The sequence below is a fragment of the Pongo pygmaeus genome, chromosome 11, assembly GCF_028885625.2.
Source record: "Pongo pygmaeus isolate AG05252 chromosome 11, NHGRI_mPonPyg2-v2.0_pri, whole genome shotgun sequence".
In the NCBI taxonomy this organism is placed as follows: domain Eukaryota; kingdom Metazoa; phylum Chordata; class Mammalia; order Primates; family Hominidae; genus Pongo; species Pongo pygmaeus.
In genome coordinates this window covers 80,162,850-80,189,855 of record NC_072384.2, presented here as the reverse complement: position 1 = coordinate 80,189,855, position 27,006 = coordinate 80,162,850, and the positions used below count along the sequence as shown (strand labels likewise).

At 36.5% G+C, this 27,006-nt stretch overlaps 1 long non-coding RNA gene across 2 annotated transcripts; it reads left to right on the top strand.

Moving 5' to 3' along the window:
• The first annotated feature begins 2,618 nt into the window (after positions 1 to 2,618).
• LOC129031707 (uncharacterized) lies at positions 2,619 to 26,793 on the top strand. Of its 2 annotated transcripts, XR_008501097.1 has the most exons (5): positions 2,619 to 2,787; positions 8,300 to 8,372; positions 8,822 to 9,029; positions 10,970 to 11,030; positions 26,468 to 26,790. It is a non-coding gene; the product is annotated as an uncharacterized LOC129031707 (long non-coding RNA). The 2 variants fall into 2 exon arrangements; XR_008501098.1 differs by lacking the exon at positions 8,822 to 9,029 and having other exon boundaries at positions 26,468 to 26,793.
• The last annotated feature ends 213 nt before the right edge of the window (positions 26,794 to 27,006 follow it).

Here is a 27,006-nt window from a genome sequence, read left to right as displayed (position 1 = left end):
TTAAGATAGAAACATATAATTTCAAATATTTAGACACAGGAGACACATTCATCTTATGTGCTTCCACAGATATAAATTAGATATATGTTTATCATAACAGGTTGTAATTGCCATTTTATTTGTCTAACAGCTCAAGAGACTGCAAGTTCTATGGAGACAAAGATCATAACTCTTTTAATCACTATTGTAGCTACAGTGCTGGTGTTATATAGCTGGTATATAAGTGATGATCAATACATTTTTGTTGAATTTTTATTCATTCATTAAATACTTATCAGACACCTTCTATAAGTAGTATGATTGGCAGTAAAGATTCTGACATGAACATAACTGAGAAGCTTAAACTCACAGGAAAAATAAAATACGGTGTAGCAAGTGCAATGATAAAAAGCACATTATTTATCAAAGTAATAAAGAAGAAAGAGGACTTAATTCTTTCTGGCATAATTTGTGAAAGACTCCTGGAAGAGGTCACACCTGGGCCAGATTTCAAAGAAGAATGGGCTTTTGCCAGGAAGATCAGTGGGGACAAAATTCTAAATAAATGGTGCAGTATTTGAAAAGGCACACTGGATATGATGATAAAAATTGACATAACCCATATCCCTAAAACATCAAATAAATTAGTTGTTAAAATATGTGGCAGTTCTTACTCCACAAAGAGTGAATTACCACTCCAAAAATTTTATCAACATCACCTTAATACTGCTATTGCTTGAACCTATGTTCCCATAGAATTTTATATTATCACTATTAGACCTCCATTCTAATTTAATCAGTATGTCCCACTTATCAGAGTAATATAAAGAATTAAGTCCCTTTCCTTTTATTCAAATTAAATGATTCTGAGGTTCTAGTCTATCTCTTCAGAATCTTCTCCTTATTGATTGCTTTAAGCCTCTCAGGGACAGTTTGCTTTTCTTTTGTTTAATTTTCTTTATCTTTATACATATATATAAAAATATACATACATAAACATAACATAAATAAATATATATATATATATATATAGAGAGAGAGAGAGAGAGAGAGAGGTCTCTATCTGTCACCCAAGCTGGAGTGCAGTGGCGTGATCACGGCTCACTGCAGCCTTAAACTCCTGGACTCAAGGATCCTCCCATCTCCCCCTTACTAGTAGCTGGGACTACAGACATGCATCTCCATGCACGGCTAATTTTAATTTGCTTTTTGTAGTGACAGGGTCTTGCTATGTTGCCCAGGTTGGTCTTGAACTCCTGGCCTCAAGTGATCCTCCCACCTCAGCTTCCCAAAGTGTTGGAATTACAGGGGTGAGCGACTGTGCCTGGCCCAGGGATAGTTTCTTAGTCCAAAAGGTCTCAGGAAAGCAGCCTCTGTCAGACAAGAATCTTCCACCCTGGCCGCAATACTGTGGTTGCTTCCATAGGACTGGTGTTGTAACCTGGGCAGTCTTCCCAAGAAAATATAGTGCAGGAAGGTCAGGTGTTTCCTAAGGGACCATGTATAGTAACTTGGTACACATTGAGCCCAATGCATGGTGAGCCAGCTTCCAGGTACAATTTATGTCCTAGTATAGATGGTGTTTCTTGCCTCCCCACCTGGTCCTGGGTGAAGGAATAAAAAAGATGACTTCATGCTTAATTCTCATGATTCCATGCTACCTTCTTCTTGAGCGCCTAACATGAAAGTTGTTTAATAATACACATCTTTCTATTTATATACACAAATATCCACATAGCCTTTAAAAAAAAAAAACTAAATCAAGCCCAGATCTAGAAGGGTTTTCTGTTTCAGCCACATGTTATACCATGAATTACATCTTTGTATAGTTTCCGAGAGTGTTAAAGCTTCTCGACTTTTCTAGCCACACCAGTGATCACCATTTCCTATCCTTGAGTGAGTGATATTTCTATCTATAAAAATCCTAAATTCAATTTGTCCTACACAATGCTTCCCAATTAAACTTCTTTCTTAAAGTGTAACTCTTCTTGTGCCAATTAAAAATTTGTTTTGGCCCTCTACTGCATGTCAAATTGTGGCCATATGTTCTAGTTTTGAGTCTTCCTACTCATATTACAGCGTAACACTTCACATAACCATAGTCTCACATATTCCTATAGTGATAAGGAATTAGGTATCTCCTATTGCCAATCCAATCCAATCTAATCATTTTATTTCATTGATGAGGAATCAGGCTAGAATTTCAAAGTTCTATTAGCGTAGGTACTTTTCACATTCACTACCATATATTTAATGCTGAAATGAGTACCTGGCCTATCAAAAGTGCTTGCTAAATATTTGTTGCATGAGTTAAAGTTTAGATTCATTTTTCTGTTTATTTCCAAGCTATAAATCAAAGTATGTATACAGGCTCTGATTATCTCACCACACCCAAAGTGAATATTGAAGCAAATTAAAATAAAAATCGTACATCTACACTCATTCCCCTGATATCAAGGTGCACAATATTATTACTATTTCAAAAATAACAGTAAATATTTATTAAACATTTAGCATGTGCTATATTTTGAATGATTGTCCCCGCCAAACTCATGTTAAAATTTAAAAATTGCCATTGATAGTATCTGGAGATGGCACCTTTAAGAGGTGGTTAAGTCATAAAGGCTCCACTCTCATGAAGTGACTAACACCATTATAAGGGGTGTAGGATCTCCCACTCTTGCTCTCTCTCTCACCTCTCTTGGCCCTTCTTCCATATGATGATACCTTCAGCCATGTTAAGACACAGCAAAAAGGCCCTCACCAGATTCTGGCACCTGGATATTGTACCTGCCAGCCTCCAGAAATGTGAGAAATACATTTCTGTTTACTTTAATTTATCCAGTTTCAGATATTCTGTTATAGCGGCACAAAATGGTTAGGCATTGTTCTGATATTTTAAATATATTAACTAACATAATCTACAAAACAATCCCGTAGTAGATATTAGTTTTATATCAATTTTACAAACAAGAAAACTGATCACAAAGAAACTAAATAACAAGTACACTGGGAGAAGAATGTAAGAAAATTTTGTCTGTAACATGTGTAGGAGCAGAGAGTATTACAGGTAACTAACTACCAGTTATCCGGGCTTAGTATCTGATTTCATGGAAACGCCAATATGAAGATAGCAAACTTTGAATGAACATTTAGGTTTGGGGGTGTGCATGTGTACTTTAATGTGTTTGGTTTGGGTTTTTATGTAGAGAGACCTTTAATATATCCAAAGAAAAATATTAGGATGGCAGTTGGCTTAGAGGTTAGAAGAGAAGCCTTGAGTAAGGATATAAATCTGGGAGTCAATGACTTACATTTATATGGTATCTAGCTATGACATGCACATGCATAGTCGCACATCCTCATACATACATACATACATACATACATACATACATATACACATACACACACTCAGATACTAATATATAGAACTATGTCATGCTGAACTATAATTTAGCCCAGCTTCTTAATTCAGAAAATACTGTCTTTTAATATTAAAGCTTAGGGATCTATATTCATTAAGTTTAGCTACTTGTAGCAGAAACCAGAATACAACTATTTATCAGGTAACAAGTCAGGAAGAAGGTATTTTAGAGCTAGTGCTGGTAAGGGCCTCAAGTTTCTTATAGTTTCCTACTCTCCCATTGTAACTGTGACATTTGTATTTATTCACTGTGGTGTTACAATATTCTGGGCAGGGATAAGGAAGTGCAAAATAGTGCACATATCAGGAAAGCAAAGCATTTCATTTTTTCATGGCCACCCCTAGAAACAAAAGTTCCTGGGAAACCAGGTTTTTTATGTGAGCATAATGTAACCCCCAAAAAAATTGAGTTTATGTTTTCTAAGAAAGAGAGCGTGAATATCAGATAGATATTTGACATGTGCTGTGATTTGAATGTGCTCCTTGCAAAATTCAAGCATTAAAGCTTAATGGCCAATATGTTAGTAGTAAGAGGTGGAGGCTTTAAGAGGGGATTAAGTCATGAGGGCTCCAGCCTTCGTGACTGGTATTAGGTGGCCTTACAAAAGTACCTGATGGAGAAGGTTTGTCTCTTTTGCCCTCCACCTTCAACCATGTGAGAGCACAGTGTTCCTCCCCTCTGGAGGATGCAGCATCAAAGTACCATCTTGAAAGCAGAGAGCAGCCTTCACCAGACACTGAACCTGCTGGTACCCTGATAGTGGACTTACGAGCCTCCAGAACTGTGAGAAAATAAATTTCTCTTCTTTACAAATTACAAATTAGTCTGTGGTATTTTGTAATAGCAGCACAAATGGACTAAGATAGCATGTCTGCCAGAGAGTTGTTGGGCTTTAGAGCTTTAACAGAATTTGAAACTGCCTTACCACAATTTTCCAGATAAGATTAAAGTCATTTGCTCCAGGCTACATTTTGAGCAGGTAGTACTGGCAAAAAATAAAACTGGTAAAAGCAGAACCTAGGTGTGCTGGCTGGTAGTACATTTATCATATCATACTGTAATATCAATTGCCTAAAATTTTATAATGCGGTCCACAACCTGTCCCAGAGCCCTCTATGTTCCACTTAACTCCCATAGTTCTCTGTATGAATGATCATTATCATATTTGTCACACTCTTCTGTAATTATTTGTTAGTATGTCTACTTGCTCTCTAAATTAAAAACACCCTCTGGAGCAGGCATCATGAGTTATTCATCTTTCTATCCCTTTCCTATCCTCCTCCCATTCTTATTCTCAGAGAACACTCAGCATATTGTAGATGGTTAATAAGTTTTTGTTAAATGAATTAACTTCACATAGAAGAATATAACCTCATGATTATATTTTAGTATTGCTGATGGAAGGATATTAAACATTTTTACAGTGTTGATTTTTACCCCAACAGCCCCCGAGCCATTGGCTAAAATCATTAATACATTATTATCATCATAGTCTCAGGGCTAGTGAAAGTCATCTGATTCAGTTCCTACATTCATGTAGTCGTTTTTATCATCAGAGTCAACTAAGGACCAGAGAAGTTACATTGCCCAAGGTTACAAGATCAGTAGGTGAAAGGGAGGAGACGGGGCACAGGTTTCCTTCTTCTTAGGGCGATTTAGTGTCATTATTGTTGTTTTCAGTACATCACATTGCCAAAATTTTAATGTAATGATATATTTCACTTTTATATTTCATATGTTCAAAGTCTAAAATGTGCTATGCTATTTTAAAATATTGACCCTTTGATATATCTTTGGGTGAAAATGCAAAGGTTTTCACAAGTATGATATTGTATTTGAGCAACAGCAAGTGTGCCAAAATTTATTATCAACATTGAACTTGAGTTTTTCTATTTCTAGGGATTGATACTCATAATACATCTTTAGTGTCCCTCCAGGGCAGCTTACATAGTCTATTTTTGGTTTATAATGGAAAAAAATAGAGGTTAAAATAAAGGCCAGAGCAACTGTCAGAAAGCATTAGTTTTGCTGCTATATAAACATATCCATTTACTTAAATTATGCTGGCTCTTAGCATCCACACTTTTGCTATATGCAACATAGTTAACACTATTTTCTCAGCAGTTTACTCACTTGAAAATGAGAACATGTATTTTATATGATTAAATAAATTAGACAAGGCTAGGCTATGACATATAGTTCTTGTCTCCAAGACCTAAATGAAATCAGAGAAGTCTATTAAGAGGTAGACAGTAAGCATGAAGACCATTAGCTGCAGAGCTAAACATAATCTCATGTATTTCACATAGATATTTCATATCATATATATCAAATCTGTCTTATATATTTATAGTAATCTTCATCTTTTTTTTACTAGTAGTCATGTAAGCCCTATTTCCCCTGGACATAAATTCACTCAATATAAATTTGTTGAATAAGAATGATTTTATATTTCTTTTTCAATTCAATGCAACCTACAGTGCTAGTGAAAAATTTGGAAGTTGTCTGAACAATGAGAAATAGTTGGGTAAGTCAAACAGGATCAATTGGAGTTTGCATGTCAGGGTTATGCCCCTAATCTATTTAAAGAGTTAGAGCCTGGGATTCTGTTTAAAATATATATTCTTATTTTCATACTTGACCCTATTTGATCCTCTCCAAAACCTCGTAAGTTAAAAAACAAGAGCAGGTTTTCTTATTTCTAGATGATGAAAATTAGGCTCAGGAAAGTTCTACAGCCATCTAAATTCTCATAACTACCAAGTTACGAAATTGGAAAGTCCGAGGGAATAAAATCCAGGGAATTCTGCTTTGAAATTCTGGGCTCCTTTTACTTCACTACATTTTCCTGTCATTAGAAGTGAATTAGCCTGGGTTGGGGGGACAGAAACAACACACATCATAAGAGTTAAGCTGATGTTTTATAGATTTGTTTTAAAAATTATTTTTTAAACCTAGTTTGGTTACTAAACAACTATACTCAAGACAGGTAATCACTTAAAACCTCAATCATTTCATAAACGTATGAAATACCTGAATAGTAATTAGTTCTGTTACAGAATTGCTTTGATGTGCTACATTTAATGATTATTATATTTTTAAATTTATAATTGTCTAATATCTACTTACCTATTGCTATGGGAAAAAGAGACCTTTTTTGTTATATGTATGCCTTCTAATCCTGCCTTTATATTGCTCTGTGAAAAGCTGATTAGGAGCAAAGTCCATTAGGGTATATATTAAAGGAACTGTGAGAAAATAAGTCAGAAAACCAACATAGGAAGTTAAATGGCGAATAAATTTTTTAACATCTGTTCATTCTTTTTAAATTGTATACATTTCCTTTGCAAAAAAATTTTAGAAGTCAGTTATAAATGTGTACCAAGAAGACTTTTTGTGAATAATTCAATACCTTCTTGCATACACCACTGCTCTCTCATAACCAACCTGCCCTCCAAATAATATTATGTAGACTACCACTATATTTGTATTTGTTTAGTGCTTTAACAATTTTTTCCCATACATTATCTTTTTTTTTTTTTTTTTTTTTTTTTGAGATGGAGTTTTGCTCTTGTCACCCAGGCTGGAGTCGAATGGCACAATCTCAGCTCACTGCAACCTCTGCCTCCCAGGCTCAAGTCGTTCTCCTGCCTCAGCATCCCGAATAGCTGAGTTTACAGGTGCCTGCCACCACACCAGCTAATTTTTGTATTTTCAGTAGAGACTGGGTTTCACCGTGTTGGCCAGGTTGGTCTTGAACTCCTGACCTCAGATGATCCACCCGCCTCGGCCTCCCAAAGTGCTAGGATTACAGGCATGAGCTACTGCACCTGGCCATCTTTTTGATCTCTTTATATTAGTTGTGTGTCCTTTTATGTCTACATACCTACTACATTTCACTGATCATCCCTTTGTCTAAAATGTAATCTCAGGAGTTATTCTTGTATCATAGAACCATGTTCAGTTTTGAGAATATAAAGAGTATAACATCTTACCTAAGCAAGAAGATAAATGTCCTGAGCATCATGCAATTAATTTCATGACAAATATGTCATAAATCATCCAGAATCTCCTCATTTTCTTATACCACAGAGACTTAAGAATTTCAGAAATGTAGTGATGTTATCATCATCCTTTGGTATTCAAAGTTGATTCTTGTTACCAATATCCTCATCTCTATCTGAGGTTGCACCTGAAAAATGTTTGAAACTCTTGGCCCCACACAGACCAAGTCCTGTAACTGTTAATGGCTGTCATTTAAGGGTCTGTGCACCTCTATTTTTCATGCCAAGAGCTTTAATTAAACTTTTGAACTCTACATGCCAGGTTAGTTGATCTGCTGCTATTCTTCCTCCTTTGTAGAGCTCAATTTCTCTGCTTGAAATTATGTAACTTTGTAATGTTTCTTCCATTCATCTTCATCCATCCACACATTCCAGTATTTGTGACTCCCCTGACCACTACTCTAACCAAAATCTGCTTTATGGAATCGTATTATAAATACTACTTAAATTATTTTGTAAATTTAAGGCACCTTACCCCAAGTGTTTCAATAGCATGGTAACTCTAATTCTGGAATGAAAGACTCTTGAAGATATTGAAGGCATCAAATGAAAAGGAAAAATTCATAAGATGGTAGTGATGAAAAAGTAAAGAGCTGAGAGCTTGGTTCTGTAGTACAAATTTGGCTGATTCCTTATCCAGATTATAATCTGACCCTAAGAGCATTTTTCTCTATTCTGATCCTCTGACAGACATTCTAGAAAGATTAAGGGTGAGATCTTTGACACTTTAATTTAAAGCCAAAAAGCAATATTTGCGTTAAGAAGAATAATGTCAAACTCGGTAGCAAATGCAAAACATTTCAACTATTTTATATCATTTAATGCTAGAAATATTCTGAAGAAGGAAATATATTCTTGGAAAAGAAAATATTGGAAATAGAGACATCCCTGGGAAAAAAAGGTAATATAATTTTTAAAGTGCTTAATTCAAAATGATTCCAAAGGCACAGAACCTTTTCCCCTTTATCATTTTGCCTACATTCTAAAATGAAATCTTGCCATTTTTATTGTACTTAGAACAAGTATTAGATATGTTATTAAAATGTCAACCTAGAGATAAAAATGGGTCAAAGGCATTACCTTGATTTTTATCATTTTATGCCTTGAAAATTACAACTTGAAATATACAGTTAATAATCTTCTTAATGGACTACAGAAATACCAGTTATGTTTATATCCCTTCTGATACACACTCTGTGGCAGAGTGTATCTTCCAGATATATACCATCCTACATATGCTTCTTACAAAGTAGCATCAACACTTCAGTCAAGAGGTGAAGTCTATTAAATATATCTCATTTCTTTCTCTTTCCTTTTCCTCATTCTCTGACTTCTCTCTTTTATCTTCAGCCACTCTTGGAACCCAGCCAGCCACTCTGCTGTCAGCAATTCAACACTAGCCATGTAGAAAAATAATACAGAAAGTTCCACATGGAGAGAAACTAACTCCCCCATTCAATAGCTAGTCAAAACAACCAAGGATAAGCAATCCTTCAGATGATTCCAGCTTCCAGCCATTGGGTCTTCCAACTGAGGCCCCAGATACTGTGGAAGAGAGGTAGGCTATCCCCTTTGTTCCCTATCCAAACTCTTAACCCACATGATCCATCAGGATAATAAATGATTGTTTTCCTCAAATACATTTTACATAATTTGTTATAGAGTCAAAGTTAACAGAAACATTATCAAATTAGAACTAAGTACTTGGTGTTTTTGTTTTCTACTCTTGGCTTTTGTCATGAGCACAATTTTTGATTATTATTTTTTTAAATAATGAAGCAGAGTATTATGTCATCTACTTCATTCCTTCCTTGATTCTGAATCTCCTAGCCAGGTTCAACACATTTCCAGAGGTAGCACATGGCACAACCATATTTCAAGACTAAATGAGCAATTTAGAAACAACATGGGAACATATTTTGCAACCCTATCTGTGTTAGTACCCAGATGTAAAGACGTTCAACTTATATCAACATACATTCAGGCCGGGTGCAGTGGCTCATACCTGTAATCCCAGCACTTTGGGAGGCCAAGGCCAGAGGATCACTTGAGGTCAGGGGTTCAAGACCAGCCTGGCCAACATGATGAAACCCCATCTCTACTAAAAATACAAAAATTAGCCATACATGGTGGTGTGTGCCTGTAATCTCAACTACTCCAGAGGCTGAGGTGAGAGTATTGCTTAAACCTGGGAGGTGGAGGTTGCAGTGAGCCCAGATCATGCCACTGCACTCCAGCTTGGGCAACAGAGTGAGAATCCATCTCAACAACAACAAAAATACATTCATTGAGTATCTGTATGTGCAAAAGAAAAAAAAATGAGGGGATTTATGTTAAGTAATTTGTACAAGACATGCACTATTAGTTTCTTAAAAATGTACAACAATCTTATTACATAGGGCATCACCACAGATGTGACTCAGAGAAGTTAAATAACTTTTAAGATCTAACTACCAGTTGTTGGTGGAGTCAAGATTCAAACTCATATCTGCATTATGACAAATATATGACTTTTGCACCTTACCTTGTTTCTGTAATGGGATAATAATAGTAACAATTTCAGTGTTTGTCACATAAATTCAATGAAATTCATGGAAGTTCCCTAGAACATAGTAAACAATAAATGTTAAAAATTAATGGTATTTTTATTATGTCATTTTTTTCTTTTCTACTTAGTGCTAGATATTGTAAAAAACAAAACTTAGTAACACGTAGTCTTTACCTTCACTATATTTGCAATATAGTGTTGGGAGTGTTAAGTTGGATCTATAGTGGGTTAGGCATTGTATAAATACACAAATAACTGTAATGTAAAATAAATTGTAATAAATAACTTAAGACAGGTATAAGAAAATGACTATATTCAGTTGAGATATCACAAAATGTTTTATGAATACAATGGTGCCAAAGATGAATCTTGATGGTTAAGATTTTATTTTAAAAGAGAGGAAGAGATACTAATTTCATGTAGAAGGAACTGCATAATGAATGAATATGCAAACATTGAGAAATTTCTCTAAAAATTCTACAAAGTTTAGTATTCCTGGAGAAAAGAGCTCATTAAATTTTTAAGATGGAAAGATTGGATGTGTTTATAAGCTAGGGGAAGGAGTCAGTAAAAATTTTAAGAATAGAGATAGAAAACTGGCTATTCTAAAAACAGTAAGAATGGAATGAGTCGAGGAAGGTGGGAATGCAATCGTCCTTGAAAAGCAAGTGAAGCACCTCATTCTCAGAGACTAGAAAACTGGGATTATAGATTAGGTGACTGTGTATGAAATGTTAGGGAGTGGAGGAAGAATGTATACGACGACTTCAAATCCTCAGTTTGATAGGAAAGGAGATTGAGTGGTGGAAGAGAAGAGGGCTTGAAGAGGATGCAGAAGGCTTAAAATGGTTTTGAAACTGAATAAAATAAGCAATTGAATAAGGATACATGCAAGGTTTGAAAGTATTGTTCCCATGGTAAGTACTTATTGTTTATCTCCCGTGTGTCAGATTTTGAAAACACAATAATAAACAAGGTAGACACTGACTGCACCTTCAAGACAAAGATTAGGTAAGTAAATGAAAAAATTACTATTCAATGTGATTACTGTTCAGGAACTTTGAATAGAAAGGTGTCATTTGAATATCAATAGGCATTATCCAAGCAATGAGAGAAAGAGGAGTAAAGAGTGCTGCAACACACGGCCTACTATATGCAAAGACCCACAATTACAGGAAGTCTGGTATATTCTATTTCACTGAGTATAGTGCCTTCTGGAAGTTCAGAGAGATACAGTTGAGGTGAGGAGAGGAGAGGCTAAAGAATAAGAAGGGAGGGGCTGACTATGTTGGTCTTTATATAGTACAGCAAGGAGTTTGGACTAAACTCCCAAGACATTAGAGAAATACTGTATGGTTTTATACAGGAGAAAAATCAGCTCAAATCTACATTTTGAAAGATGTCTTGGTTAAAGCTCTCCGTGGCAAAAAAACAGAATACTGCTAGAGCTGGCTTAAGCAAAAAGAAGAAATTTATTATCTATATATTATACTGTTTTTCAACCTTTTCCATATCCTGGCACAGATGGAAAATGATAATATTTATACAGCACCCTGGGGAAAACAGACAGAGCTGCTTGTGGCAGGAGGCAAGCAGCCTGGGGACTCCACCTGCCCTGAGGCGAGGGGGTCAATATCGCAGCATACATCTGCAACAGACCAGCTGGAGAGCTCAGAGCCACTACGTGAAATTATAGACTCAGGGATAAATCATGCAAGCAGAGACTGGCTGAGCCTTATGAGGCTAGGAACTCTAAACCCACGAGAAGTCAGGTCTCTTTTCTCAGCCTCTCTCTCTGTCTAGGGCAATGTGGTTCTATCTCTGCTCCTTTTGGTGTATAGATGCTTCCTTGTGCACATGGCTGAATCTGCCTCATATCTCCCACATGTGCAAGTTCTTCCAGTTAAAGTATCCAATAAAAAAAACCTAACAGTCCTTAATGTTAACTCCACATTCCCAAGAAAAATAATCTGATTGAACCAGGTGTCTATTCTGTCTGCATCTTTTGTTATCAGTAAGAAAGATGCCATATAATAAACATAGAGCCATGGAGGCCGACTGCCATGTGATTGGAGGTAATTTCTGAGAAGAGCTGCAGAAGCGGGTAGACTCTTGAGACCTCAGAAGAGTACTCTGGCTACAATAGGAAGCATGTCTAAAGGAAAGACTATATGGGATTCATGGAGATGCATTGAGAAGCTGTTTCTGCAAGCCAGGAAAAGTTCAGAATGGCCAAGGCAAGAGTAAGAGTATTAGTAATACAAGTACAGAGATTTGAGCAATAGTTTCAAGGCATAATTAATAAGATCTGGGGTTTAGTTATTTGAAGGTATAAAAAAGAGAAAGATTTATGGTTTTAGGTCTAACATTTAAGTCTTTAATCCATCTTGAATTAATTTTTGTATAAGGTGTAAGGAAGGGATCCAGTTTCAGCTTTCTACATATGGCTAGCCAGTTTTCCCAGCACCATTTATTAAATAGGGAATCCTTTCCCCATTGCTTGTTTTTGTCAGGTTTGTCAAATATCAGATGGCTGTAGATATGCAGCATTATTTCTGAGGCCTCTGTTCTGTTCCATTGGTCTATATCTCTGTTTTGGTACCAGTGCCATGCTGTTTTGGTTACTGTAGCCTTGTAGTATAGTTTGAAGTCAGGTAGCATGATGCCTCCAGCTTTGTTCTTTTGGCTTAGGATTGACTTGGCGATGCGGGCTTTTTTTTGGTTCCATATGAACTTTAAAGTAGTTTTTTCTAATTCTGTGAAGAAAGTCATTGGTAGCTTGATGGGGATGGCATTGAATCTATAAATTACCTTGGGCAGTATGGCCATTTTCACAATATTGATTCTTCCTACACATGAGCATGGAATGTTCTTCCATTTGTTTGTATCCTCTTTTATTTCATTGAGCAGTGGTTTGTAGTTCTTCTTGAAGAGGTCCTTCACATCCCTTGTAAGTTGGATTCCTAGGTATTTTATTCTCTTTGAAGCAACTGTGCATGGGAGTTCACTCATGATTTGGCTCTCTGTCTGTTATTGGTGTATAAGAATGCTTGTGATTTTTGTACATTGATTTTGTATCCTGAGACTTTGCTGAAGTTGCTTATCAGCTTAAGGAGATTTTGGGCTGAGACAATGGGGTTTTCTAGATATACAATCGTGACATCTGCAAACAGGGACAATTTGACTTCCTCTTTTCCTAATTGAGTACACTTTATTTCCTTCTCCTGCCTAATTGCCCTGGCCAGAAATTCCAACACTATGTTGAATAGGAGTGGTGAGAGAGGGCATCCCTGTCTTGTGCCAGTTTTCAAAGGGAATGCTTCCAGTTTTTGCCCATTCAGTATGATATTGGCTGTGGGTTTCTCATAGATAGCTCTTATTATTTTGAGATACGTCCCATCAATACCTAATTTATTGAGAGTTTTTAGCATGAAGGGTTGTTGAATTTTGTCAAAGGCCTTTTCTGCATCTATTGAGATAATCATGTGGTTTTTGTCTTTGGTTCTGTTTATATGCTGGATTACCTAGGCATTACCATTGCGGACATAGGCATGGGCAAGGACTTCATGTCTAAAACACCAAAAGCAATGGCAACAAAAGCCAAAATTGACAAATGGGATCTAATTAAACTAAAGAGCTTCTGCACAGCAAAAGAAACTACCATCAGAGTGAACAGGCAACCTACAAAATGGGAGAAAATTTTCACAACCTACTCATCTGACAAAGGGCTAATATCCAGAATCTACAATGAACTCAAACAAATTTACAAGAAAAAAACAAACAACCCCATCAAAAAGTGGGCAAAGGACATGAACAGACACTTCTCAAAAGAAGACATTTATGCAGCCAAAAAACACATGAAAAAATGCTCACCATCACTGGCCATCAGAGAAATGCAAATCAAAACCACAATGAGATACCATCTCACACCAGTTAGAATGGCGATCATTAAAAAGTCAGGAAACAACAGGTGCTGGAGAGGATGTGGAGAAATAGGAACACTTTTACACTGTTGGTGGGACTGTAAACTAGTTCAACCATTGTGGAAGTCAGTGTGGCGATTCCTCAGGGATCTAGAACTAGAAATACCATTTGACCCAGCCATCCCATTACTGGGTATATACCCAAAGGACTATAAATCATGCTGCTATAAAGACACATGCACACATATGTTTATTGGGGAACTATTCACAACAGCAAAGACTTGGAACCAACCCAAATGTCCAACAATGGTAGACTGGATTAAGAAAATGTGGCACATATACACCATGGAATACTATGCAGCCATAAAAAATGATGAGTTCATGTCCTTTGTAGGGACATGGATGAAATTGGAAATCATCATTCTCAGTAAACTATCACAGGAACAAAAAACCCAAACACCGCATATTCTCGCTCATAGGTGGGAATTGAACAATGAGAACACATGGACACAGGAAGGGGAACATCACACTCTGGGGACTGTTGTGGGGTTGGGGGAGGGGGGAGGGATAGCTTTAGAAGATATACCTAATGCTAAATGACGAGTTAATGGGTGCCGCACACCAGCATGGCACATGTATACATATGTAACTAACCTGCACATTGTGCACATGTACCCTAAAACTTAAAGTATAATAATAATAAAATTAAAAAAAAAGAAAAAGAGCCAGATTTCTGGCATGAACAACCAGGTGAAGGGGATGGCATCTTTCACTGATGGGGGACATGTGGGAGGAATAACAAGATTGAGAGACAGAAGAGTTTCACCACTGGATTGATACGTCCAATAGGCAGCTGGTTAGGAGATATTGGAGCTCAGAAGGGCCATCTAAGAGGAATTTAAATGTGGGAGTTTTTAAAATAATGACTAAAATTTTGGAGTGAAATTGTGCAGGTAGAGAGTTTAGGATGAGAATAAAAGCTAAGAAACAGTGGAAAGAACCCCAGGAAAAAAACATAGTTTGAGAAGTGGTCAGAGTAGGAGAGGCCTCGAAAGGAGATTGGGAAAGAGTACCAAGATGAGAGAAGAAAGCACAAGATAAAAAGAGGAAACTGAAAGACAAAAGGAAGGATTTTTTTTCTACAAATAGGGAGAAAACAGTAGTGCCAAATGTTGCTAAGAAATAAAATAGAATATAGAATAAAAAGAGCTCCATGGATTTAGCAATAAGTGCTTTGGCAAGGCAGCCATCTAAATAGAGGAGTGAGTACAAAAGCCAAAATAGAAAGTATTTAAGAGTAAATGGGAGATAAAAAAGTAAAGCTTTAGCAAGAGTCATGAGAAATTTGGCTGTGAAAAGGCAGAGAGATATGCCAATAATCAGAGAGGGTTATAAATTGAGGGAGTGTTTTGTTTTGTTCTTAAATATGTCATATTAATTCCATACAATGGTGTATCTGGCAGGCATCTCCAAGCTAAAGAGTGGAGATGAAATGGTGGCAGTAACTCAAAAAGCATGCCAAATCTTTTCTACCTGTGCCTAAAAACGCAGAGGATAATGCTGAACTGCAGGATTTAGAAGTTCATTCTCTGGTCACTGAATATGTCAGGTCAATGAAGCCTTCAAGGTGCCAACAGAGATCATGGTCAGGTGGACCCATATATGAACTCCACCAACACATTGAGAGGATCCTTGCTGGAAAGGAACAGGCTGTTCCTAAGTCAAAATCTGGTGTTTCTCAGAAGAAAAAGATAACCTAAAAGGAACTGAAGAAGGAAAATTTAGGACAGGAAATACAAAGCACACAATTAATGCAAATAAAAAGAAAATAAGAGGGAAGGATAGGTGACAATTGATAGGAAGTATGAGATAGAGAAGAGAGGTGTGTGTGTGTGTGTGTGTGTGTGTCTGTGTGTGTGTTCATGTTGTATTGCTTTTATAGAATGGGAGAAAACTAAGAATTTAGGATTATGCCCAGGACATAGTAGATACTCAATACATATAGTCATGAAAAAAGAAAAAGAAACGAAGTTAAGGAGGGAGGGAGCGAGGGAGGAAGGGAGGGAGGGAGGGAGGCAAGGAGAAAGGCAGGAAGGGAAAGAAGGAGGCAGAGAAGGAGGGAAGAAGAAAAGAAGGAAGGAAGAAAGGAAGGAAGGAAAGGAAGGAAGGAAGGGAGGGAAGGAAGGGAGGGAGGGAGGGAAGGAAGGAAGGAAGGAAGGAAGGAAGGAAGGAAAGAAAAGTGTCTGCAGGCTCAATACAGGGACCCCCTGAAAGTTGATGTCATTGAAGGTATACCAAAAAGAATAAATACATAATGGACCAAAATCCCAGTGTAGATTGAAAAGTATGATGTATAGAACCTATACATTTATTTTTAAACCAACTGAAATGTGGCTTTAATAGGCAAAAGATTTCTAAAGAGAAAAATATACATAAAAACAAGGATGAAAATATCTGAAATAGTAAGACAAGCCCCAGAAAACAAAGGCTGATAACATCAAAGATAACTGTAGTGTCTTTAGAATGGTGCTGATGGGGTGAGCTGAGCTACTCCTCTTTGGCTTTCATAAACAATAAAGTAAAAGTAAAACATAGTTCCCAGAATCTGTTGGCTATTTACACAAGAAGCTAAACTATAATCTCTAATGAAAACCAGATGTGACAGAATGTTGAATTGGACTGTTTCACTCCATTTTGGGGCTGAAGCCTCAAAATAATAAAAATCACATTCGAATTTAGGTACAGCTAAACATGCGTGACTTCAAAGGAGTAGTCAAAAACCAGTTTTGTGATTGTTAATCTCTTATCCTCATTTAGTGCATAAAAGATTTGGAAGTTTGAGAGAAAAGTTGGATAAAAAAGGATTTGTGTAGCAAATTAACGTTCTCTGGGATTCCCTCCCCTAGAGGGAGAAGTCAGAGAAGAGGTGTCTCTTTCTCACCTCAATCCTGGGAAATTGGGTTTCTTGGACACCACGAGGAGAGTTTGATGTTTCCCTGCTGCTTCAGGTGACACAGCAGGTGGCTGTCTAAGAAATCAAGGTTCATAACAGTGTAGTGAACTAAGTGCCCTGGGGATGGAGAAAGGGGGACAAGACTGCGCTGAGTCCAGCCTGCACTCCATGTTGTTATGGCAAAGGGGATTAATGTTTCCTATGGACCAAATGTGGGTCTCTTTCAACAGAGAAAACATGAGCATTTTTAAGACCATCCCTTAAGGTGTAAGAGAACTTGACCAGAAAGAAGTTGGAGGCACTCTTCTGGAGGCAGAGGGGACTCTAGGGACGTTATAAGAAATCAGTTCAAGAAAAATGTTACTTCTGTCAAGGCTACTACTAATAAGAAATCCTCAAAGACTGCACTCCTCTGTGGAACTCACCAAAGTGATACATGATGAAAATGATTGCAGTGCTCAGAAAGTGGTGACACCAAATAGCTTAAATTCAAGAACACATCGTGAATGTTTTCTCTGAGTGAAATTTTTATGCCCTTCTTAATTTTCCCTCCTTTGATCTCATCCATATGCCAATCGTGGAAGGGTCCGAAACTGTTTGGAAAGATGGAAAAGGGGATGGAGATTCTAGATTGGGAAGGAGAATCCTGCCAAGCTTTTTCCTACATTTCCCACTTCAGGAGACCAACCTGGGTAGTTCCAAGGAGAAACAAAACAAACCTAATACTAAATTTGAAGTGTTAATTATTATACCTGAAAGAATATATTAATTATGGGAATGAAACTGTGATCTATGCCTTGAAGTGGCTGGGAGACTTTTCATTATTCTGTGTGTGACTGGGATGTCATGGGTTTGCCCAAGATTTCATCAAGGGGCAGGCTAAGTACCAACCCCATGCGATAGGTCAAAACAGTGAACAAAGGGAAAAATCAAGTGGTTTCTCATTGTCTCACAAGAACCTCTTCTTCATCAAGATGTTTACACGGTATTCATAATCCACCCACTACTTTTTCTCTTTTCCCAGGCAATAGAAAAACAGACATGTCTAGTATCTTAAAAGTTTTACCTGTCTTTCAACTTGAATTTAAAAAAGCAATAAAGAGATGAAAAAAATCAGGTGAAACCTGAAGTAATTTTATTGTATACAATATTGAAACAGTTCTTTTCATTTATTTTCTTGAAGAAGAGAGTTAGAGAAAGTTCATAGAACTATATGATATGATAGTTCTATATGATATAATCTTCTGTGATATAATCTTCTGTGCAGAATATAACCATACATACATGAATCACTTTCCTCCTTTAATGCTATTTTAATGCTTACTCTAAAAACATATTTTATTAATTAAATGAGCCCAGTGAAACACATTTGTTAGGAGAATAGTTATTATGTGAAATGTTAATGTTAAGGGCTATCTCTGCTCTGGCTAACTGAGGTTTCACAGAGTAAATTATTTGTTCTAGGTAAAGTCCCATTTTGTTCACTTTCTCCTAATACAAGCCTGAATTATAGAATGCTAATATCCATGAGAAGTACTTGAGGAAATGAAAGCAAACATCTGGAGGTGAACTAAATTCTCTCCCTATGCAAGGCAACCAACAAAGTACTAAAGTTGAATACTGGAATTTGAGGAGTCTTCCCTATCAAAATCAATCACTGACATTCATGTGGTGACTGCTGTAGGCATTTGAAAATTAAGCAGGTTGGCATTGACTGAGCCATTCTTGCAGTAGAATGTTTCTGCCATGTATTTTTCACCAACATTTTTTGTAGAGGTCATTTAAGGCTTTAAATCTTAGAGAAGTGAAAAGTAAGTTTAATTTTTTTCCTGTGACAGACACACTAGTTCGATTCTTCATCTGAGGCACAATGCTCTCTTCTATTTCTCTTTTCTTATTGTGGTAAAAATATTTAACATGAAATCTCCCCTCTTAACAAAACTTTTTTAGTGTACAATGCAGTAGTGTTAATTCTAGGCATTAAGGTGTACCTCATATCATTAGAACTTATTCATTTTGCATAACTGGAACTTTGTATCTTTTAAATAGCAACTTCTCATTTCTCCCTACCCCTATCCCCTGAAAATCATCATTCTACTCTCTGCTTCTATGAATTTGACTACACAAGATACCTCATATAAGGGGAATCATGTGGTATTTGTCCTTCTTGTACTGGCTTATTTCACTTAGCACAGTGTCCTCAAGGTTCAACCTTGTCATCTCATATGGCAGATTTCCTTCTTTTTTAAGGTTGAATAATATTTTATTGTATACCATATTTTCCTTATTGATTCATCTGGTTAGCAGGCTTTTAGGTTATTTTTGCATCTTGCCTATTTTGAATAATACTGCAATGAACATGGCAGTGCAGGTATCTCTTTAAGATAATGGTTTAAATCCTTTTGGATATACACCCAAAACTGGGATTGCTATATCATATGGTAGTTCTATTTTAATTTTTTTGAGAAATTTCCATACTGCTTTCCATAACGGCTGTATCCTTCTATATTATCACCAATGGTGTATAAAGGTTTGAATTTCCCCACATCGTCACCAATGCTTGTGTTTGTTTTCGAATTGCTATCCTGACAGTGTGAAGTGAAATGTCATTGTGGTTTTGATTTGCATTTCCTTGATTAATAGTGATGCTGAGCATTTTTTCATATGCCTGTTGGCCATTTGTATGTCTCCTTTGGAGAAATGTCTATTCAAATCCTTAGCCCATTTCTTAAATGGGTTATTTTTTTATTATTATTTATTTATTTATTTATTATTATTTTTTGCTACTGGGTTGTAGGAGTTCCTTGTATATTTTGGATATTAATTCCTTATAAGATACATGGTTTGAATATTTTCTCCCATTCTATATGTTGTCTTTTCACTTTATTGATTGTTTCCTTTGCTGTGCAGATGCTTTTTAGTTTGATGTATTTCCCCTTGTCTAATTTTGCTTTTGTTGCCTGTGCTTTTAATGTCATATCCAATTAATCATTTCCAAGGCTAATGTCATGAGGCTTTCCTCCAGTGTTTTCTTCTGGGAGTTTTATAGTTTCAGGCGATACATTTGAGTCTTTAATCTATTGTGAGTGGAGTTTTATTAATGTGTGAGATTAAAGTATATTTTCATTTTTTTCTGCATGTGGATATCCAGTTTTCCCAACACCATTTTTTTTAAGAGACTAGCCTTTTCCCATCACGTATTCTTGGAACTCTTGTCAAAGATCAATTGCCTGTATATGCATGGATTTATTTCTGGGCTTTCTATTCTATTCCACTGTTTTAAATGTCTGTCTTTATGCCAGTACCATACTTTTTATATTACTGTAGCTTTGTAATATATTTTGAAATCAGAAGATGTGGTACCTACAGCTTTGTTCTTTCTTGAGATTGGGTTGGCTATTCAAGGTCCTTAATGGCTCTAAATGAATTTTAGGATAGATTTTTCTCTTTCTGTAAATAATGCCATTGGGAATAGTGCCGCAATAAACATACATGTGCATGTGTCTTTATAGCAGCATGATATATAGTCCTTTGGGTATATACCCAGTAATGGGATGGCTGGGTCAAGTGGTATTTCTAGTTCTAGATCCCTGAGGAATCGCCACACTGACTTCCACAATGGTTGAACTAGTTTGCAGTCCCACCAACAGTGTAAAAGTGTTCCTATTTCTCCACATCTTCTCCAGCACCTGTTGTTTCCTGACTTTTTAATGATTGACATTCTAACTGGTGTGAGTTGGTATCTCACTGTGGTTTTGATTTGCATTTCTCTGATGGCCAGTGATGATGAGCATTTTTTCATGTGTCTTTTGGCTGCATAAATGTCTTCTTTTGAGAAGTGTCTGTTCATATCCTTCGCCCACTTTTTGATGGGGTTGTTTGTCTTCTTCTTGTAAATTTGATAGCAAAGACTTGGGACCAACCCAAATATCCAACAATGATAGACTGGATTAAGAAAATGTGGCACATATACACCATGGAATACTATGCAGCCATAAAAAATGATGAGTTCATGTCCTTTGTAGGGACATGGATGAAATTGGAAATCATCATTCTCAGTAAATTATCACGAGGACAAAAAACCAAACACCACATGTTCTCACTCATAGGTGGGAATCGAACAATGAGAACACATGGACACAGGAAGGGGAACATCACACTCTGGGTACTGTTGTGGGGTTGGGGGAGGGGGAAGGGATAGCATTAGGAGATATACCTCATGCTAAATGGCAAGTTAATGCGTGCAGCACACCAGCATGGCACATGTATACATATGTAACTAACCTGCACATTGTGCACATGTACCCTAAAACTTAAAGTATAAAACCCTAGAAGAAAACCTAGGCATTACCATTCAGGACATAGGCATGGACAAGGACTTCATGTCTAAAACACCAAAAGCAATGGCAACAAAACCCAAAATTGACAAATGGGATCTAATTAAACTAAAGAGCTTCTGCACAGCAAAAGAAACTACCATCAGAGTGAACAGGCAACCTACAAAATGGGAGAAAATTTTCACAACCTACTCATCTGACAAAGGCTAATATCCAGAATTGACAATTAACTCCAACAAATTTACAAGAAAAAAACAAACAACCCCATCAAAAAGTGGGCGAAGGACATGAACAGACACTTCTCAAAAGAAGACATTTATGCAGCCAAAAAACACATGAAAAAATGCTCACCATCGCTGGCCATCAGAGAAATGCAAATCAAAACCACAATGAGATACCATCTCACACCAGTTAGAATGGCAATCATTAAAAAGTCAGGAAACAACAGGTGCTGGAGAGGACGTGGAGAAATAGGAACACTTTTACACTGTTGGTGGGACTGTAAACTAGTTCAACCATTGTGGAAGTCAGTGTGGCTATTCCTCAGGGATCTAGAACTAGAAATACCATTTGACCCAGCCATCCCATTACTGGGTACATACCCAAAGGACTATAAATCATGCTGGTATAAAGACACATGCACATGTATGTTTATTGTGGCATTATTCACAATAGCAAAGACTTGGAACCAACCCAAATGTCCAACAATGATAGACTGGATTAAGAAAATATGGCACATATACACCATGGAATACTATGCAGCCATAAAAAATGATGAGTTCATGTCCTTTGTAGGGACATGGATGAAATTGGAAATCATCATTCTCAGTAAACTATCGCAAGAACAAAAAACCAAACACCGCATATTCTCACTCATAGGTGGGAATTGAACAATGAGAACACATGGACACAGGAAGGGGAACATCACCCTCTGGGATCTGCTGTGGGGTTGGGGGAGGGGGGAGGGATAGCATTAGGAGATATACCTAATGCTAAATGACGAGTTAATGGGTGCAGCACACCAGCATGGCACATGTATACATATGTAACTAACCTGCACATTGTGCACATGTACCCTAAAACCTGAAGTATAATAATAATAAATAAATAAATAAATAAATAAATAAATAAAAACAAAAAAATGCCATTGGTATTTTAATAGTGATTGCATTGAATCTGGAGATTATTCAGTGTAGTATGGCCATTTTAATAATATTAAGGCTTTAAATTTTAATAATATTAAGGCTTTCAGTCCAAGAACACAGGATTTTTTTTCATTTATTTGTGTCTTCTTTAACTTATTTTATCAATATTTCACAGCTTTTAGTGTAAAAGCCTTTCACTATCTCTGCTAAGTCCATTCGTAAGTATTTTAGGGTTTACTACATGTAAGATTATGTTATCTGAAAACAGAGATAATTTTCTTCTTTTCTAATTTGGATGCCTTTTATTTATTTTTCTTGCATAATTTCTCTGGCTAGGACTTCTATGACTATGTTGAATAGAAGCAAGAGTGGACCGTTTATCTTGTTCCTGATCTTAGAGGAAAAGCTTTCAGATTTTCACCATTGAGTATGAGGCTAGCAGTGGGCTTTTGATATATGGCCTTTATACTTTCCCTTTGCTGGGCCTGTGGGGGATGGGTTATGGTGACTGTGTGCTAGTCCAAACATCATTTTTATTCTCATTCTCCCCCAGGCATTTAGAATATGCTATATCCTATAAGTGCTTTGACATGAGAGAGATAAGAGCAAGTACCTTGGGAAGCCCCTGAAAATTTTGAGGCATTGTATATGCAGTCCAATTATTTCCCTCCCCAGGGAGAACCTGGGAACTAGGGGTTTTCTTCTGATCTTGTGATCTTCTGCCAAGAGTAGAGGTGATGGTGAGATGATATCTTGAACTTTCCTACTGGTTTAAATGTGGCTGATTTTGCCCTGTACAAAAGGGCAGTGGAAGAGTGCAAGAGCCTCTCATCTAGTCTGCGGACTTCTCACAAAGGAAATTTGTACATGTATTGTTGAATTGGTGTATTCTTTGGGTGAACGAGAGTCCAACTTTATTTTCTGCTATCTTACTGATGTCATTCCTTCCATAATGTTTTCTTAATTCCTTCCATAATATTTATGTTTCTATGATGCTGAAATTTTTGCTGAGTTTGAATAACAAAGTAAAAGGGAAAGATACAGCAATGTTTCTTATTTTTCTTACTTGAAAAATTTACTACAAATATTAAATATTATGTCTACTTAAAGTCTTACCTGTCTTATTAGAAATTTCTTTTAATATATTTTCTTTTGATGGTAGTTGTTCTTGAATGCTATAAAGTAGAAAGGACAAATATTATGGTCAAGGGGCCAACTGGGAACAGAATTTAAACTTACCTGAATTCAAAAGCCTGATCTAAACTCCAAACAAGTATCCTTTTTTATGGTCTACTGAATGGAAACACTTCTTATTCTTCATAAATCTAGAAGTCACATGTTCAGTCTCTACTGCTAAAATCCATTTCTTAACTTGACATAGGGTAGGAAAAGTACAGAGGCAGTGTTTCTTATTACCATTTAGCAGTGTCTCTGGGAAGAAGTTAATAACTGCTAAACTTGGAGTTTTTATCTTCTTCCAGAGAATGCCTTTTCATGGAAGCAAAAAATAACTTCCCTCTGTAATCATTAGAAATAAAATATACACACAGCATTGGAACTAGGAGCCCATTTGTTTCCTCTTTCTTGTTTTCTCAATTCATACTCCCCAGAAAAAGAATATATAACATCCACAACCACAGAATACATCTCTTATTCAAAATGGAACCAAGGTCCTCCTTTAAGTACCAATGTCCTTGCAATGGCAGTTACCTCCCTGCTCAGTAAGTCATTTTATCGCTAGGACGTTGAGAAAAAAATTCACCTTAAAAGCTCTGCTCCACACCAAAAAACATTAGAAATTACATGCCAGAAATTTGAGTACTTTGTGGCCCATGAAGTTGGAACTCTATGTTTCCAAAATTGTATTGTAATTTATGCCCTCAAAGACTTAGTTTTTAAAATGAAAATTTGATAAGGTTCTACAGGAATTTCTTTGGGCCTCTTCCCTTTCTTCTTAGCTTTCCTACTGCATAATGAATGTCAGATTGTTCACAAAAACTCTTGGACCAGCTGTGCTATTTACCGTGTTGCCTTATTTTTCGTGCCTACCACCTGTTAAAGCCCTGTGATTTCAGATTGTTCATTCATTTCATATATTACCTCTGTAAATTATAAGCAACAAAAATAAAGGTAAGCATCATTTCTGAAGGCCTTGATTATAGTATGAAGTGGGAATTTAGTAGTTAACACAAAAACATGGGCCTTGTCATTTACATCTGAGTAGAAGAAAAAGATGTTAAACCACCATTGATATTAATTATTTGAGTACAATTGAGGGAAGTGCTATGAATGGTGGTATGCAGGACTGTGAAAAGGGCATAATGGTGAATCTGTGCTAATTTGGAGTGTTGGGCGTCAGGGAGTCAATGGGACAGGGGTATTCCAAGAAGAAGAGATGACAATGTGAGGAGCATGAATGGAAAGTACTGATGCACTTCAGGAAATGAAATAAATCATGGTAACTAAAGAGGGTGTGAAGCTCTAGGATTCCACAAAATGTTACTAGATCGGGGAAAAAACAAAGAGGAGGGGGCATTTGTTTTAAACTTTACATACCCCACAATGTTTGCACTTGCAGTGATGGATTATTACTGAATGGCCCCAGCAGCAGTTTCATCAACAGTCTTGTAGCTCTTTATGACAGTGTGCAGTAGGACTGTGCTCATTCAGACAAGCACATTCTCAGTTTTTCTGTGAGATAGAGGAGGTCGATGATAAAAGGTGAACACTGTATCACACAAAAGGGAGGACAGTAGATTGATGACATAAACATCGCCCTCTCAAATTGCCTACCACAACTTCTTCTTATTGTCAATGATTGGCCATTAAAGGTGACTAAGCTCTATTTGTGCAATACAAAATTGTGGGGAAATTTTTATTCTAAAGAAGGTATTTTTGTGTGTCATGACTCAGTTTGTCTCATGCTTCTTTGCTGTTGCTATAAATGTTGCAGAATAAGGATTATGTAGGTTAGAATTGAATTACATTGTGAGTTTTTCATATTTTTGTGATTTTCCCTCCATTTGTTATTACTATGAATTGTATGCTTGTGTTCTCCCAAAAATGTATATATCGAAAACTTAATCCCCAGTGGGATGGTATTAAAAAGTGAGGCCTTTGGGAAATAATTAGGTCATGATAGTGAAAGAGTCACGATGGGATTAGTGCCCTTATAACAAGAGAAATGAGAGAGCTTTCTTCTTTTTCTACTCTCTGCCATGTGAGAGTGGATACAAGAAGATAGTCTTCTGCAAACCAGGAAGCGGGCCTTCAACAGACACTTGCTATGCCAGCACCTTGGTGTTGGATTTCCCAGTCTCTGTAACTGTGAGTAATAAATGTTTCTTGTTTAAGCCACCCAGTCTATGATAATTTGTTATAACAGCCCGAATGGACTAAGAGGGTTATTTATTATGTCATTTTGTTTTAAGCTTCATCAATGTTTACATTGTCCAAAATGTCAGATATTCCATTAAGGTAATTTTTGAAGACAAAGTTGAGATGGTAGAGGAGGATTTTAGGCCTAGGCTTATGGATAATAAGAATTATAAACTTCTAAGTCATTTCACTGTACTAGTGCAAAAAGGAACACAAAACAATTTCATTACAATAAAAGCTAGTTATCAATGGGTTTTACATGGATTGTTTATCCAAGTTGTATTCTATGGTGCAGGTGCATTATTTGCAAATCATTTCCTGCATCATTTGCTGCAGGAAAATTAAAAAGACATGAGTACAAATCATAGCCATTTTATAGGTTAAGGTGTTGATTATTTTAAATGGCTACTGGAATCTCAGAATAAAAGTGAAACTTTTGTTTAAAAAAAGTCACATTTAGTGAAAAGGCTTAGGAAGCAAGTTATTTAGTAATTAAATATGTTGCCTAAAAATATGAAAAAAATGATGTACTTGATGAGAACCTAATAATACTAGCATAGAAATATATAGTGAGGAAAATGACAGGAAGAGTTGCAATATGAGAACATGAAAAAGTTCTATATTACATGGTGTGCTAAGTTATCATATTGTTGACATGCCACAGGATGCTGAAGAACTTTGGGGTAATAAATTGCACATCTTCCCAATGCAGGTTGACGACTCAACAGATTTCATCAATAAGTGTCTTGTTGTAGCATGTGTATCATTTCTAAATGGTGGTGAAATCCAAGAAACCTTTTTTCTACTGTATCCAGCTTACCCAAACAGCAAATGCCAAGATCTATTTAATGTTGTGCCATCATATGTGGAAACAAAAGGCCTAAGAGGACCGTGTTGGCATCTATGCTGATAGCACCATGCATCTACCTTGAAGAAAATGAAAATCCCAATGTTGTCATATTCATTGCCTTCTTTACTGAAAGATGCTTCTTCAAAAACTCCTCAACATGAAATTAAAAAGTCCTATGTGATGCTATTAAAATGGTTAACTTTATTAAACAAGACCAGTTCACTCAATAATTTTTAGAAACCTGATCAAAGACATCATAAGTCTGCTCCCTACAGAAATCCGTATACTTAATAGAGAAGGAGTTCTCTGTAGGGAGTTTGAACGGAAAGCTAAATTGCAGGAACACTTGCAGAAAGAACACAGAGGCCAGATTTTATTAAGGGCTTGTATGATGAAGAATA